We start from the raw sequence: 15,208 nt of genomic DNA on the forward strand, positions 1-15,208 counted from the left end.
GTCAACTCCGGGGCAGGCGGGAATCGAACTCATGCGGAAGTGGCTTTAGCTTCTCAGTGCAGTGCTTTAACCCGCTGCGCCACCAGGGAGGGCCGCTCGTGGGGTAATTTTTAAGAAATAGCTACAAGATCTTGAGCAAATCATTTAAACTCTGAGTCTCTGTCTCCTCCTGTGTAAAACTGTCCTAACTCCTGGGCCCCTGATTGGCATGTAGGCAGTTTGGTGTCAACCTGCTAGTGCTGAAGCCAGTCTCAACTTTAAGAGTTTTGACACAGGGGGCTTAGCCAGGTCCAGCTGCTAAGGAGCGCTGCATCCTAATCTTCCTCTGTCCTTCCTGATTACAGGGTCCGTGTCCCTCTCCAGGCACACTGTGACGTGCCCAGCAACCAGGAAGGTAGGAGGGGGCACCCCTGACCCCGAGTGTCTCTGAATCTGTATCTCCTCTGGCATAAAACCTTGTTTCTGCTCCCTGGGCCCACCCTGACTGTCCAGTTGTGCTATCAGGGGCCAGAAGGCACACTGATTACCAGCGCAGATTCTGGAGGCAGACACCGCGCATGCCTCAGGATGCGGGCCAACTTCCTTACCACGCTCCCACATCCTGAGTACCACTCCTCGTCTCTAAAGTAGGGTGATAATGCCAGCTTTAGGGTTCTGAGATGAATGATTACACAATAATATGTATGTATGAAACATACATGTGCTCACTGCACACAGCTGGGTGCCAGGACAATTACCACTGCCATTCTGGTGCCTTTGAGAAGGGGCCAGGGCGGCACAGGTGTTGGTGCTTCGTGGTCGGGCTCACACACAGGTGCAAACACTTCACAGTGGGCTCCAGCTCAGCAGCGTCACCGCCCACTTCAGTGCTGCAGCTTCCGGCCAGAGCCCAGGTAAGTGGAGTCTGGGTCCCTGCATCTCTTAGTGGAGATGGCACCCGGTATGTGAGGCTGGGCTCTTTCCTGCTGCCTCCCAGCCCCTGGCCCACTCTGGATGCTGGGTCTGGCCTCGGAGACCCCTGCTCCAACCCCTATCCAGTGCCAGGGCTGCCTGCCACATTGCCGGTGCCAGTCTGTGCCCATGGCAGAGGCCACAGCCTGCATCACAGAGCAGGAGAAGGTCCCCTTGGCTCTACCTTTTCTTTTTCCACTAAAGGAGAAATGAGTGGGCTCCAGGGTTGGTAGGCCGCAGAGGAGGTAGGCAGGACTGAGGGAGCACAGCCGGCCCAAGTGGGGAGCATTCTGCCAGCTCCCCCCCTGCTCGTGCCACCTTTACCTTCCTCAAACCTGGCTCATACATACATTATACATACGAGGGGAGAGACAAAGGACACAGAATTGCCACTGTGTCATCACAAACATACACACCCACCCAGATGACACACAACTAAAGACACATGTGCATAAAGGTAGCAAACCTCCCGGACGCTCATCCACACAAAGGCGCGCAGAAGCAGCTGCACCGACAGCCACAGGCCTCCACACGCATCTGTGCATGCATGCCCGGGTGTGCGCGTGACCACACACACGCACACACACACACTCACTCCCCCCTTGGCAGTTGCCTGACCCAGAGAGGCAGGAAGAGTGCTAGCCCTTCAGAGGGCAGGAAGTGGACAGAATCTTACCTGCCTCTGTGGGTTCCCTGAGCTAGGCACACACACCAGCTCTGTGCAGGCACTTGTGTGCTTGAACACACACACACACACACACACTCTCTCTCTCTCTCTCTCTCTCCCTCTCTCCCTCTCTCTCTCTCCTCCTCTCCCTTTCTTTCATCCTCCTGGCCCCCCATCCCCGAAGGCTGGACAAAGGAGCTCATCGGTGAGGTTTGTGGTGAGACGCTAGAAGGCTGGCAGGGAGCAGCTGCTGTCACCATGACTACGGAGCTGACCCACTTCTCCATCCAGCCCGGGCAAGGGGGCACAGGCAGCTTTGGACAGGGGCACCCATTCCCATCACATAGAGTGGTGGCAGCCCTTCGGGCGTGTGGTAAGGGATGGGCTGAGTACCAGACAGGACAGTTCATGCACAGGAAGGCAACGGTCAGACATCCCTTGAGGGAGCAGGGTACTGGGATGTGGTCCCTGCAAACCTAGTCTCCCCAGCACCAGAGCCTCTGGTCTCAGGGACCCACAAGGGTCATGCGCCTTCCCTGGAGACAGTGCTCACTGCAGGGAAGAGAGGGAGGTGGCTGTCCTAAATCTGAGTCCTCCAGACGCTAAGGACTCAGGACACCCAAGAGCAAGGGTGACCTAGAGCTGGGTGATCCCTGTCTCCTGTCAGAACAAGCTTCTGAGGACGGAGCTTGTTCTGCCACCTGGACTTGAGGCTGCTGGTGGCACAGCCATGCCTTGCTTCCTCAGGTGGGGCCACCGTGTGTCCTCTCTCAGTCAGGGGGCTCCTGAGGACATGACCATGCATCTCCCTCAGAACTGGGGACATAGAAAAATAACGCAGCCTTCAGTCTGCTCAGTTTTGTGAGGAGACAGCTCACAAAGCAGCATGAATCATGCCTGCGTGACAGCCTCCCTTAGCTCTCCCTCTCCTCCCGAGAAAGCAACCCCTCACCAAGGTCCTCAGTCAAGTGACCCCCCCCCCACCCCGAGCATGTGCCCAGCACACTGGCCTTCTCCTCACTCCTCCAGCACCACTTCACCTGCTGGAATGCTCTTCCCACGTCATGTTCTGGGGAACCTTTGCCTGGTGAATCCCAACTCACCACTCAGTGCCAGTTTGAATGTAATTTCCTAGAAGAGCCTCACAGATGTGCTTGTGCCCCCTGCCCACCCTTTGTGCTCCCCTGACTCTGCTGCCCACTGCCGATGAGTTGAGGGCTTACCGAGTAGGATGGGTCCCAAGAGGACTGGTGTACTTGGAAGATGTCCATGTGAAGACAGACACACAGGGAGAAGCCATGTGACCGCAGAGGCAGAGACTGGAGGGCTGCAGCGACAGGCCAAGGAACGCCCTGGCTGGCTGGCTGCCCCAGGAGCCAGAAAAGGTCATGAAACAGGCTCTCTCAGAAGGAGCCGACCTGCCAGAACCTTGCTCTCAGACTTCCAGCCTCCAGAACCTGCTACGATAAATTTCTTCTTCTTCTTTTTCTTTTTTTAAATTAATCTAGCGTGTGGTACGTTGTTACAGCTACCCTAGGAAACTAATACACTGTGGTTCCTACATTGTTCGGTGCCTGTCTCCCACACCCCACACCCCACCCGCTGACTGTGAGCTGCTTAAAAATAGGAACCATGTCATCCTTCACACTCAATCCCCAGTGCCTGGCCCACGTCTGCATATAGTAGGACTCTGTAAATATTTGTTGAATAAATAAATGACAATTTAAATAAACATTAAACTTAACTATTTATAACTGGATAGTAGAATTGTGAGTCATTTTCATTGTCTTCATGTGACCTGCTGTGTTTTCTAAAGTTAACCACTTTAGAAACTGTCTTAATGTTATAATAGAGATAAAATTTTAAATATTATTTCTGTTCAAAACATATATTAAACATATTCCTACCAAAGTGTTTTTAGTGAAAAGGGGAAAGTTCTGTTTCATGCTGGGGTAACTGCCTTTTAACTGATCGATTCTACCTCGTGTCACAGGAGTGCTTTCCAGAGTCAGGTGTACAAAGCGTGAGCTCTGGGACCTTGAGGGCATGATGGTCCTCCCCGGCCATCACTACCATCCGCTGCTCTCATAGCTCATGGGATCTGACTAAAGGCAGCACCTGCCACTTGATGGGGCTCTTAGACCTGAAGCTTGAAAATCCTAGTCTGGGCCAGAGGTCACCCCCACACAGAAGCAAGGCCCTACCCTCAATGAATGTAGTGTCCAGTGCTTCTCAGAATGTGCACACACATCACTTAGACATCTGGCTGAAATGTGAAGAATTCTGTAGAATTCCCCAGTTGCAAGCGGGACCTGAGAATCTGCATTTCTAACAACTGCAGGTGATGCCCTGCTGCCCAGCGTGTCGAGGGGTGCAGAGAAAAGGCTCGGGCTGTTCTGCAGCAGGAAAGAGCACTTGAAGCCAGAAAGACTGAAGAAGGCATTGCCGGGAAGGGTGCTGCAGAGTACCTTGGAAGACAAGTGAGATTTGGGAGGCAGAGATGGCAGGAGAGAGGTGGAAACTGCCTGTGACCGTTCAGAAAGATGTGGCTCCAGAGCAAGGTGAGTGGAGGAGAGGGCCGGAGAGGTCGTTTGGGAATAGCCGTTGAAGCCTGAATGCAGAGCTAAAACACTTGGCTTTAATCCTGTAGGGAGTGAAATGTGACATGACTTAGATGTAGTGTTCTACAGAGATCAATCTGACACTAAGTGCAGAATCAGAAGGAAGCCTGACAGCAGGAAGAGCAGTCAGGGGCAGGTGGGAAAGAACACACTGCTGGGGGGGGGGGCAGGGGGGAGGAGCGTCCGCGCGTCGCAGGTGCTGCTGTGAGTCAATAATGGGACATGGTTGGTGAGAGCAAAAAGGCAGAAGCCAGCCAGGACGGTTTACAGGAAGAGTGGGGGCTGACGGGTGCCATCAAAGTTTGAGGTCCTGGGGAAACAGCTGGCTGAAGGGAAGTTAATCCCCATTTTAGATATGATGAGTGTGAGATTATATAGCAACTCCCACATGTTGGCATTGGCCAGGAAAGCAGAGCACTGGAGCTCAAGAGACTGGTGTAAGTGGGCAGGATTTGGGTGTGTTCACCAGAGGGAAAAGTGGGATAGGGCCAGAGCAGAATACTGAATGAGGAAAGGATGAGAGGTAATTCTCACAGGTTAGGAATGGGAGGAAATGGAACTCAGTGAAGGAGGGAGAATCAGTGGTAAAGAATCAGGGGAACTCAGAGATGTCAGGAGTGCACAGATGCCAGTCTGGAGGTCCTACCCCTCCCTGACCAAGGAGAGGCCTGCCCAGCTTGAGATGCAGGAGGGAGGCCAGTGAGACACTCTTCTTTCTCCTGGGGAATAGGGAAAGTCTGGGCCTCGTGAAGAGCATCACCTGAAGAGATAGCAAAATTTGGCTGGATGGAAAAGGCTGGATTCCTGGGTGGGCCTGGACTGGAACAGCGCCCCCAAGGGTCCCAGGCTCCTAAGCACTTATTTCAGCTCAATCCAAAACCAGTTTTGACAAATTCTCTGCCCCCAAACACACTTGCACGTGCGCACCCAGAGAGTTAGAGAACCCCCAGGGAAGTGGTCTTTGGAGCAAAGCCTTCTTGCTGTTGAGTACGTAATTTATCATATACCCATGACACTTTTGAGAGTGAGCAGCAACACTACCAACAATTTCACCAGGACAGCAGGTATAAATTAGAACCATCCCAGGTAAACATAGCCTGTTGTTAGTCACCCAACCCAGGGGACTCTGGATCCTGACGAAATAACTCATTGGCAGGTTACCCCTTTCTAGCTGGAGTGGGGAGGGGGCACTGGGACAGGCAAGCTCATCCTCGGACTCAGGGGCCCCCCTGAGGGTGTGAGTGTGAGAAATCTCCACCCCCTCCTGCCCTGCCCCAGCCAGAGCACAGTGCGCTCCCGCCTGGAGAGACGCAGCAGCACCACGGACAGCGGCCAGCAGCACACGCTCCCAGCCCGCTAGGCCAATCAATATTTCATGGGGGGAAGGGGCTCTGGTTACTTGCCCGCGCCAAGCCGGAAGGCGCCGTCTGCACTTGCTCGCTGCTGCAGCCCGGGACCCTCCTCCTCAGGAGCCCGGCATGCCCGCAGCCCCAGCCCAGACGGAGGCCGCTCTCAGAGTTAGTGCCTTACCAGCTCACCCCTTTGCCGCCACAGCCCCGACCCTTCTCAGGCACAAAGACCTGCTTGCAGGCCTCACACCTTCACGTGGCCATGCAGACACACCACCTACCCAGTCACACGCAGCACAAAAGGCCAGCACACACCAAGCAAGAGGCACACACCACACCCAGGCAAGCTACCCAGACCCCGCATGCAGCCAGCACATGCATACACACTATGTCTCAGGCACACGGGATGTGGCCATGCAGTCACCTCACACACACACTGCCACACTCGCACACACTACACAACACACCCTCACCCCGAGTACATCACATGAAGTTCCTTTCCAGCAGACACACCACACATTGTGCACACACACACACACTTGCTCTTTCAGAACCTCAGACTTATCTCTCAGAGCCATGTTCGTGACACATACACATCATATGCACATGTAATACAGCCTTAAACTCTGCCCCCCCACACACTGTACCTGCAGAGGCCTTCAGACATTTGCCATGGCTACACAAGCACACACTTCACTATAGCTAGTTCCCCCACCCCCTGGAGCCCAGAAACTACCCTCCCATGTGGGTGTGGGGCTGGGAAGAGCCTGGCAGCGTTTCGCTTTCTCCTATCTAGCTCCAGCCTTATACCCATGAATAAATCCAGGTGTCCTCTGAGGTCTCCTATGGCCCATGCCACATCCCAGAGGCAGGCAGTCAACTGCACAAAGAAGTGAGAAAAGAAGGAGCAGAGGGGAGGCTTAGAAATCTCCCTGCTTCAGCTTCACTGCCCCTGGGCCCCAAGCTCTTGGGCAGGAGGCTCTAGAAGAGCCTTGCCCTCACCTGGGGCTCCCACAGCCTCTGGCCCCCGAGAGCCATGTGATCCACAGGGAGCACAAGAACTAAGCAGTCTGCAGCTCCTGCTCCCCCAGAAGCACTCAAGTCCCAACTCATGACAAGGCATCATTCTACCCCCATCCAGACTCCCCAACTCCAAGTCTCAAGCAGGCTGAGGGGCAGCGGCTCATTCTCCTGTCTGTAGGACAGTTGTGGCAGGATTCTCTGAAAGAAACTCCAGCCAGGGTACAAAGTGAGGACAGGGGAGAGGCCCGCACAGCAGGGAGAGACCCCCACATTTTCCAGGTAGGTGGAAGGCCAGTGGCTCACATTTCTGACCTCTGTACCACAGCATGGTGTGGCCCCTCAAGCATCTTTGCCAGACCTCATATTCCTATACTGCTCATTGTTTGTTTAAATGGGCACTTTTCACTTAAATCCATCTATTTAAATGTAAACTTCGCGTTACTACTATAAATGGAAAGCCAGCATCACGTAAGATAAACACAGTGTAGATGACGCTGGGCAGGCACCTCTCCTGTGTGCTCTGCTTTTCCCGTGTCACATGTCACGGCTCTTACAGAACGAAGGCAGATTTAAACTGTGACAAAGACAAAGAGATCACGAGTCGCTGAAGGCTGGGGTCACTGGGTAGCTTTTTTTTTTTTTTTCAGCGACAAAGTCTTTTTTTATTATGTATATACTTTTTACATCATTTTTCATTTTTGTGCAGTGTGCACTTTCTCATCTCGGGTATAGTCCCCATGAAATCCCCACCACCAATTCACCCATGTGCCATCACCATAGTCTCTTGTGCTCTTTCCACCCCTATTTTGCTCCTACACCCCTCTCCCCCCTGCAGAATGCCTCTGGTTTCTAGTTGCCTGTTGATTTCTATATTTTAAACAAAGTATTTCTTAGATTAAGGTATGAACATTGTTTTCATAAGACATAACGCTATCACACACTTAATACGCCACGGTTTAGAATAAGCATAACTTTTATACGCAACTGGGAAACAAACATTGATGGCTGATGCTTGCGCTATGGAGCTCTCTGGAACCGAACCCCCAGTATCTCTGAGGTACATCTGTATTATTAAATGCTAGCTACATGGAGCTATCAACCAAGATCTCTTGGCAAGTGTCAGAAAGTTGCTAAAGACACACTGGCACTGCACTGATGCTTTCTCCTTGGGACAATCTTGCTTGAAAAGAAACCCACTTTCTTACTATAGGAACCAAAGAGATGAGTGGCAGGCCACAAGCCACTGAAAGCCACCTCGGATCCCAAAGGGTGCCACCCTCCAGGGCAGAAGGCTCAAGGCTTGCCTGCCTCCCAGGGGATCTTGGGCATGTGGCCAGCTGGCACTCCATTGCCACAGTTCATTCTGTAAATGACATTCTTAGAAATTGCTCACTTCTTTGCTTTTTACTGATTGTCTTTATACCCAGCATTGAAGACAAGCCTCACAGGACGAATTATCATTCCCATTTCTGAATGAGAAAAAGGAGTCTCTGGAAGGGAGAGACTTTTCCAGAGGCATGCATTCACATGGGGTTGGTCCACAAGTATGAGATCCTCAGGTCCCACCCAGAGGCCTTTTCTCTTCTACTGACCTCATTCCAGTCCATTCTGGGACTGGGCTGGGCCCACGCTGGGCAGTGGGAAGTAGAAGGAGGTGTCTACCTGAGACCCTCTCAATCCACAAATAGGCAAATGAATAAGTAACTGAGGTTAAGAATTTTTACTCAAGTAAAAGTAACTTTGGGCCCTCCCTGGTGGCGCAGCACTAAGAAGCTAAAGCCACTTCGGCATGAGTTCGATCTCCGCCTGCCCCAGAGATGATCCACATGATGAGGCAGACTTCTCCTGACCCGCCCGCTGCTCCCCTCAGCAGTGTACTTCGTCAGTCAGCCTGTTCCGCTTCCCACTCTGTCTCTGGTGAATCCTCTCACCGCCCCTGAACCTCTGGCTTATACCCCAGTTCTGTGTACACAAATAAATAAATGTTAAGACAAATAAATAAATAAAGTAACTTTTACACTGGGTGTGTCACTAGGCTGTGACACCTCGCTAACCCCAGTTTCCTTGTCTGTGAAATAGGAATAATAACAGAATCTGTCTTACAGACTGTGAGGATTGAAGAAAATAATGTATGTGTATAATACAGGTACATTCTGGTGCAGAATAAGTGCTTAAAAAAACATATATGATTAGGGAAGAACAGGATCAGTGTGGGCAAAAACACCCTAATGGGACAAAGCCTGGCGTGGCTCCTCGCTGCGTTATCTTCAAGGAAGCACAAGGTCTTGGTGAGGCATGTAGTCCTCACTGCTTGTGCCTCCTCCTTGCCTCACTCCCTCCTAGAAAGGAAGGTGAGAAATCCACTCTCTCTCTCTCTCTGCTTGGGCTCCTAAATGACATTAGATAGGTTTTGTAGAACCCAGGCATGGCTGCCCCAGGATAAAACCCTCCTTGAAGTCACAAAGCAGGTGCTACCCAAGCGCAAGGCTAGGGGCCAGGCCCACCCTGGGACTCTAAATTCCAGCAGATGTCTTTTCAAGTACTTGCCCAGGGACCAGAGACCCCCTTTCTCTGGGGGCATCAAGAGCCACACCTGCATGGCTGACTTAGTGACCTTCCCGGCGGCGTCAGCTGATTGGACCAGGGTGGTACCAGGGCCATTCAGAGCCAATCAGCTCCTCTCCTGAGACTGTAGGCGGAATCGCCAGGCCCTTCATTTATCTCTGAATGTAGCTGGGACAAAGGGACACAGTGCAGGCACTATAGGAGGCTCAGTGTTGGGAAAGGCCTGTGGAGACAGAAGGGTGAAGACGGCCAGCAAGCCACGGAGAACTGCTGCTTCCATTTCTCCTGGCTGTCTAGGTTCCGCCTCCCAGAGGCTAACAGTTTTCTGCCCCTCAGTTCCCAGGAATCCCTTGTGTCCTCGTAATAAACCCTTTATTATTGAAGCTGGCTTGAGCAGGCTTCTGTATACAAGCAAAGACCTAATTAGGACAGGGGAGAAGCTGGGAACTGGAGGCTCAAAAACGAACAATCCTAAAGAAACATCTCCACTGCCTGCACTGGACCAGCAGTTTAATGGCGGGGGGGGGGGCAATGTAAACTCCCCAAGGACGCAGCCGAGGGAGGGTGGGCTAACTGTCCGGAGAGCTGCGAGGGTTGTGCAGCGGCTTCTCAGCAAAGGAGGCAGCTGAGCTGGTTTTGAAGGATGAAGGACGTTCTCTGTTCTCAGGGGAGACCAAGCAGGGGTGGGGAGCTATCACAGGCAGAGGGAACGGCGAGTGCAGAGGTGCAGACGCAAAGCCTGCTGTGTTCGAGGGGCTGCCACCAGTTCAAAGCGTGGTGGGGAGCAGGGGGACAGGCTGGACAGGCAATCAGGTGCAGAGCACAAAGGGCTTTGAATACCATGCTAAGAAGCTGAGGCCTTTTCCTGTCGGCAGTGGGGAGCTATTGAAGTATTTTAAGTAGCAGGGGGTGACAGGGTCAGTTCTGTGTGTTAGAAGGATCGCCCCAGGCTGTACAGGGAAAGGACCGGAGATGGCCCACGGCGCAGGACGACCGATTAAGATGCTGCCGCAGTGGTACATCTATTCCTTCCACTCGCTGAACAACTCGCTCTGCACCTACTATGTGCTGGGGCCGAGCCAAACAGGTTCCCTGACCTCACGGAGCGCAGTCTAGTCAGAAAGATGCATGAGGTAAAGCAGTTTGCGTGGGATGAGCCTCAGGCAGAAGTACAAGGTACGAGGGAGGGGGGTGTTAATTTCTGGTCTACAGGCTTCTCTGTGGAAAGGATGCTCGAGCGGAGACTACCTGAGGGCTAAGCAGGAATTCACAGGCACGAGGAGGAGGAGTGCACCCAGGACGGGAACAAGCTGCATTCAGTCCTACTGCTGAGGCAGAAGATGGTACCAAAAGGTAGGCAAGGAGCAGACCCCACAGAGCCTGCTAGACCGAGGCAGAGCTGACGTTTATTCCAAGAAGTGTGGGGAGGATCTTGAGCCGAGAAACGGCACCATCCAACGTCTCTCTTTAGAAGATCGCTCTGGCTGCAGTGTGAAAAAGGAAAGGAAATGGGACACGAAGGGAAAGTAGAGACGGCCAGTGGGGGAGGCCATGGGCAGGTGGTCGGGCGCTGGGTTTGGGGTGGTCAGCGACGGCCTGGAGGTGGCCGTGGCTGGGACAGATTCAGGACCACGAACAGGACCCGCAGAGGGCTGGCTACAGGATGTGGGGGTGAAGGAGTGGGAGGTGTCCAGGAGAACTTCCAGCTTTCCAGCTTGAGCAGTGGGTGGGTGGAGGCAGAGAGGAGCTGGGGACACTGGCGGCAGAGCCGGGATGTGGATGGAGGCTGGTCGTGAGTCAGTGTGGTCTGGGAAGCAGGAGGCTGCGCATGGAGCCCAGAAGAGAGAAGGTGGAGGGAGTGACTGAGATCAAGGGAGGGGGAGCCTGGGGGCCACAAAGAGGGGATGGGCAGCTCTGAAGAATCAGGGTAGCAGGAAGGCCTGGAGGCAGGAGTAAGCAGGACTGTGAAAAGCAAAGGCTACTTCTCTCAGGCCGAGGCTTAGACTCCACCTCCCCTGGCGGAGCCTCACTGCACTGCACTGCCCAGATGGGAGGCCACCTCCTTCCCCACGTCACCTTCCTCCTCCTCCTCAGAAACCAAGTCACCCTCAGGCCAGCTCAGGGGGCCCCTCCTAGTGGGGGCATCCCAGGTCTTAGCGGGTTTGAATCCCAGCTCCACTACCCCTGATAGCTATGTCACTTTGGCCAAGAAACAGAGCCATGCTTTCCTCGTCTATACAGTGGGAGTGACTTAAGTACCTACCTCATAGGGCTATTTGAAGATGAGCTTGTGAAGTGCTCAACAGAGAACCCAGCACACAGTACGTACTAAATAAACGTTACTATTAATAATGTCCCGCCCACCTCTGGACAGTTAGTCATGCCCTCCACCTATGCCTCCTCCACTTGGGAAGTAGCTGCAGGTCTGTGCCTCCCTGCCTCTTCCTAGACTGCACCAGTTCATGGGGCTGTACAATAGGCTGGGCCCAGTGCTGGCTGAAATGCAGGCCTCCTTTATTTGTAAGAATTATTTCAAATTTATTAAGAATGCCAAGATGGTGACCGCACGATGTCAGGCCAGGTGTGGGGTCCTTCTAGACACAGTGTCCTTGCAACAAAACACCCGAGCCACCAGCTCTGCCCCCATCCCAGGCTGGGTGAGAGCCTCGCCTGGCCCAGAGCAGGTGTCAATCTCCCTGCGATAGAGTAAAAATGCCAACTGATGTTGAAAGGGTTCCAGATTACCATCTGGAACTTCATTTTATCCTTCCCATAGAGAAAAAACATCACCCTGGCTTTATATAATTGAGGATGGTGAAGTTCCAAGACAGGTGTGACCTGCTAGAGCTCACCACCTCATGAGCTGCAGAGCTGGGAGGTGAACACAGGCCAGCCTGGTGCCCAAGACCTGCCTTGTGCCCTCTGGTTCCCCAGGGAAGTTGGGAGAACTTGGCCCTAAGGGGCCAACTGTGTCAACAAGGCAGCAGCCCAGAGAGAGAGCAGTAGTGACTGGGAGTGGCCCCTCCCTCTGGGACAAGCCACGCAAACAACTGGTTCCCTGGGCACCAGGGCTGCTGCAGAGAGAAGGGCTGGCGAGGGCGAAAGGTCACCCCTGAGAAAGCACTACCTGAGGGCCACAGGCCTGGAGACACACTCTAGAATTAAGACCCAGTCTCCTCTGCTTCGAGCCTTACAGGGGCTGCCGCGAGCTGCAGGGCAACTCACAAGTCTTAGCAGCCTGCCAGAACAGGGAGGCCAGGCCTGGCCCTGCTGCCCACTCTCCCATCTCTGCCCTCCCCCACCACAGGCCTGAACCCGCTTTCACCAAGGCTGTAGTAGATGTTGTTCCCTCCCCACACCTTGCCGCCCTGCCCTTGGCTTCCTAGCCCCAGCCCTCGGAATGCAGTGTCTCACTGCTCCCAGCCTTCTCCCGCCTGGAATGTAAGTGCCCTGGGGGCAGGGGCTGCCTGGCTCCTAGAGCAGCATCAAGTACATCAAGTGCCTAGAGGCTGCATGCACCTCCTGCTGCAGAGGCAATGCTCTCCCCTTCTCTCCAGTCCTGCCCAACTCTCTTTTTCTTGCCCAGGTATCTGCAGCTCCAGGAGTGAAGAGCCCTTGCAAGGGATGAGAATCATCATTCAGTGTGCAGTTTCTTCCTGCACCTATCTTAAGAGGTAATAGAGCCTGGAAGGGGAAGGTGTGGGATTTGAACTCAAGTCTGATGCCCAAGTATCTGGGTCCTCTCTACCCCATGAGTCACCATACCCGGACAGTGCACTTGTTTCTAACCTGTGTCCTCATTTACACATACCCCAGGCAGCCCAGATGCCCTGCCAGGTCAGCAAAACACCAGGGAAGGAGATAGCTCCATGCCAGCCAGAGGCCAGTGTAGAAGTCACCCCTCCCGTAGGCCAACAGAATGCCAGGGTGGCAGACATGCCAAACACTGAAGTGGGAGATACCCCTGTTGTCAGCCAAATGCTTGGACAGGAAGCTTGCCCTGCACCCCAAGTCAGCAAGAGACCAGTGAGAGACTCTTCTCAATACCCAGCTCTACCTGGGCCCAGTGACATGGGTTGGAAGACACAGACCGAATCGCCCAAGGCAAGGCAGTGTTCCCCGGATGGGGTGGGGGGCAGGCGCTGGGATTGCTGCCGCTGGCTGCCTCGGGGAGAATGCTGCAGCCCTGCAGCCGGAGTGGGGCATACTCGGGTGAGAGTTCTCACATGGCACTAATGAAATCAACCACCAGCCTGCCCTCCCCCTCCCCAGGGACCCTCCAGGCTCCAGCTGATGCAATGCCCAGGCCAGATAATTGTTTTCTTCCCTCCTTAAAGGGCCAGCTTCTGTTGCAACTACAGGCACGACTAGACCCCATAGAGCTTAGCACCTGGTTGGGATAGAGGGAGCCCAGAAAAGTAGCAGCTTGGCCCTGGGTTCCATAGAGTAATACCCACTTAATGTCCAGAGACCAGAAGTGTCTGCGAGCAAGGAGGGAGGGGGATAAAAGAGTTAAGACACACAGTGCATGGCCCACAGAGACCACATGCCCTGAGGGAAGAGATCCTCCATCCCGGTGGGTCCTCAGCCTGGCTCCTGCCTGCCTTTCCCTCAAGTTCATGGCATGGAGGTTACTCATGTGTTCAGCAGTTACCTACTGCGCTCCCCTGAGGTCCAGGCACTGTGCTAGGCAGACCAAATCCCCCAATTCATTTACTCCTCCCTGCAGACCTAGAAGGTAGGTCTGTTTTACTAAAGGAGGCTCAGAGAGGGAAGAGATGTGCTGAATATCACACAGCCAGAAAGTGGCAGAGGCTGAGTCTGAAGCCAAGTTCACTGGACTCAGGGCTTCCCATCATGCAGATGACTAGGTAGGTGTAGAAGTCCAGGGCTGGAGGTCCTTAAGCCAGGCACAGAGGGCAGGGAAGAGGTCTGTGAGCCCTAAAGGACCTCTGAAGGGCATGGTTGGTTTAAACACAGGTTTCACAAACCCCTCCCTGATATCTCCCTCCCCCCCCAAAAATGCCCCATTAGCTGTCCACACACCCCCAGGGACAGTTGACAGCTGGCTGACTACAGACTAATGGGTGGCTGGCAGCAACTGAGGGGCTAGTTAGTTAACCCCTTGGTGACCAGGTCTATCCTAGAAAAACCCTCTCCAGTACTTCAGGGCCTAAAGCCAATGAACTTAGACTTAAGAAGTCATCACAGAGGACAAGATCAAAGGGGCAGCGGCATTTCTTCCCACATCCAGACAACATCCCTGGGACTGCAATTGAACACCTGCATTCACCCAGGCTCCCCAGCCCTAAAGGGCCAAATCCAAACAGCCCGAGGTGGGTGACACTGCCAGCAACCTTTGTTATCTGGCCTTAGGTACAGCATTGCCCACTCCATTGAGGACCACAGGAGCTACGGGCCTTCCCTGAATTTCCAAATCCAGGATACTGGGACAAAACCCACTCCTCAGGGGCTGGGTTGTCCAGAGAAGATGATGGCGACATGGGTTCAGGCAGTCTAGAGGCGAGTCTTCCCCCTGGAGGAGAGGTTGCCCACCCATGTGTTCCTAAGTCTCCCTAAACCTGGACTCCCCACTGGGGATTGACCAACTGCCGTTCCCAGCTTCTTAGAAACCCTCCCCTCCCACCCTAGGGCTGGAGTGAGCACCACCCCTTTTTTATCATAGGGTGGGGGGTCCTCTGGCACCACAATAATGTCACATTGGTAGGAAAGAGTGGCTGCTTTTCAACCAGGGCATGGGCAGGAGGGAGGAAGGCAGGCTGCTTTCCAGCTCCCTTTCCAGGAGGGATTTTAAGCACTTTCCAAAAATGCCATGCGAGGCAAAGCTGTTGAAGCCCAGGGCCCCAGGTGCTGTGAGCATTAGCAAAGAACTCAAGACTGGGGCTCCCAACCCCATTTTCCAGGCTTCCCCAAACATATTCCCCACCCTAGAACCCCTCCCATACCTCAGCCCCCCACCCCAGAGCCATGATACACCCTATGCCCATCCCCCGAGCCTGGGGGGGGTCCCC

General features: G+C 53.8%; 1 protein-coding gene across 3 annotated transcripts in view; it reads right to left on the bottom strand.

Moving 5' to 3' along the window:
* The window catches only part of RIMS3 (regulating synaptic membrane exocytosis 3), a 38,075-nt gene that overhangs the window by 22,398 nt on the left and 469 nt on the right, over nt 1-15,208 (bottom strand). The window lies entirely within an intron of this gene.

Source organism: Condylura cristata, unplaced genomic scaffold, assembly GCF_000260355.1.
Source record: "Condylura cristata isolate star-nosed mole 26May11 unplaced genomic scaffold, ConCri1.0 scaffold00008, whole genome shotgun sequence".
Taxonomy (NCBI): Eukaryota; Metazoa; Chordata; class Mammalia; order Eulipotyphla; family Talpidae; genus Condylura; species Condylura cristata.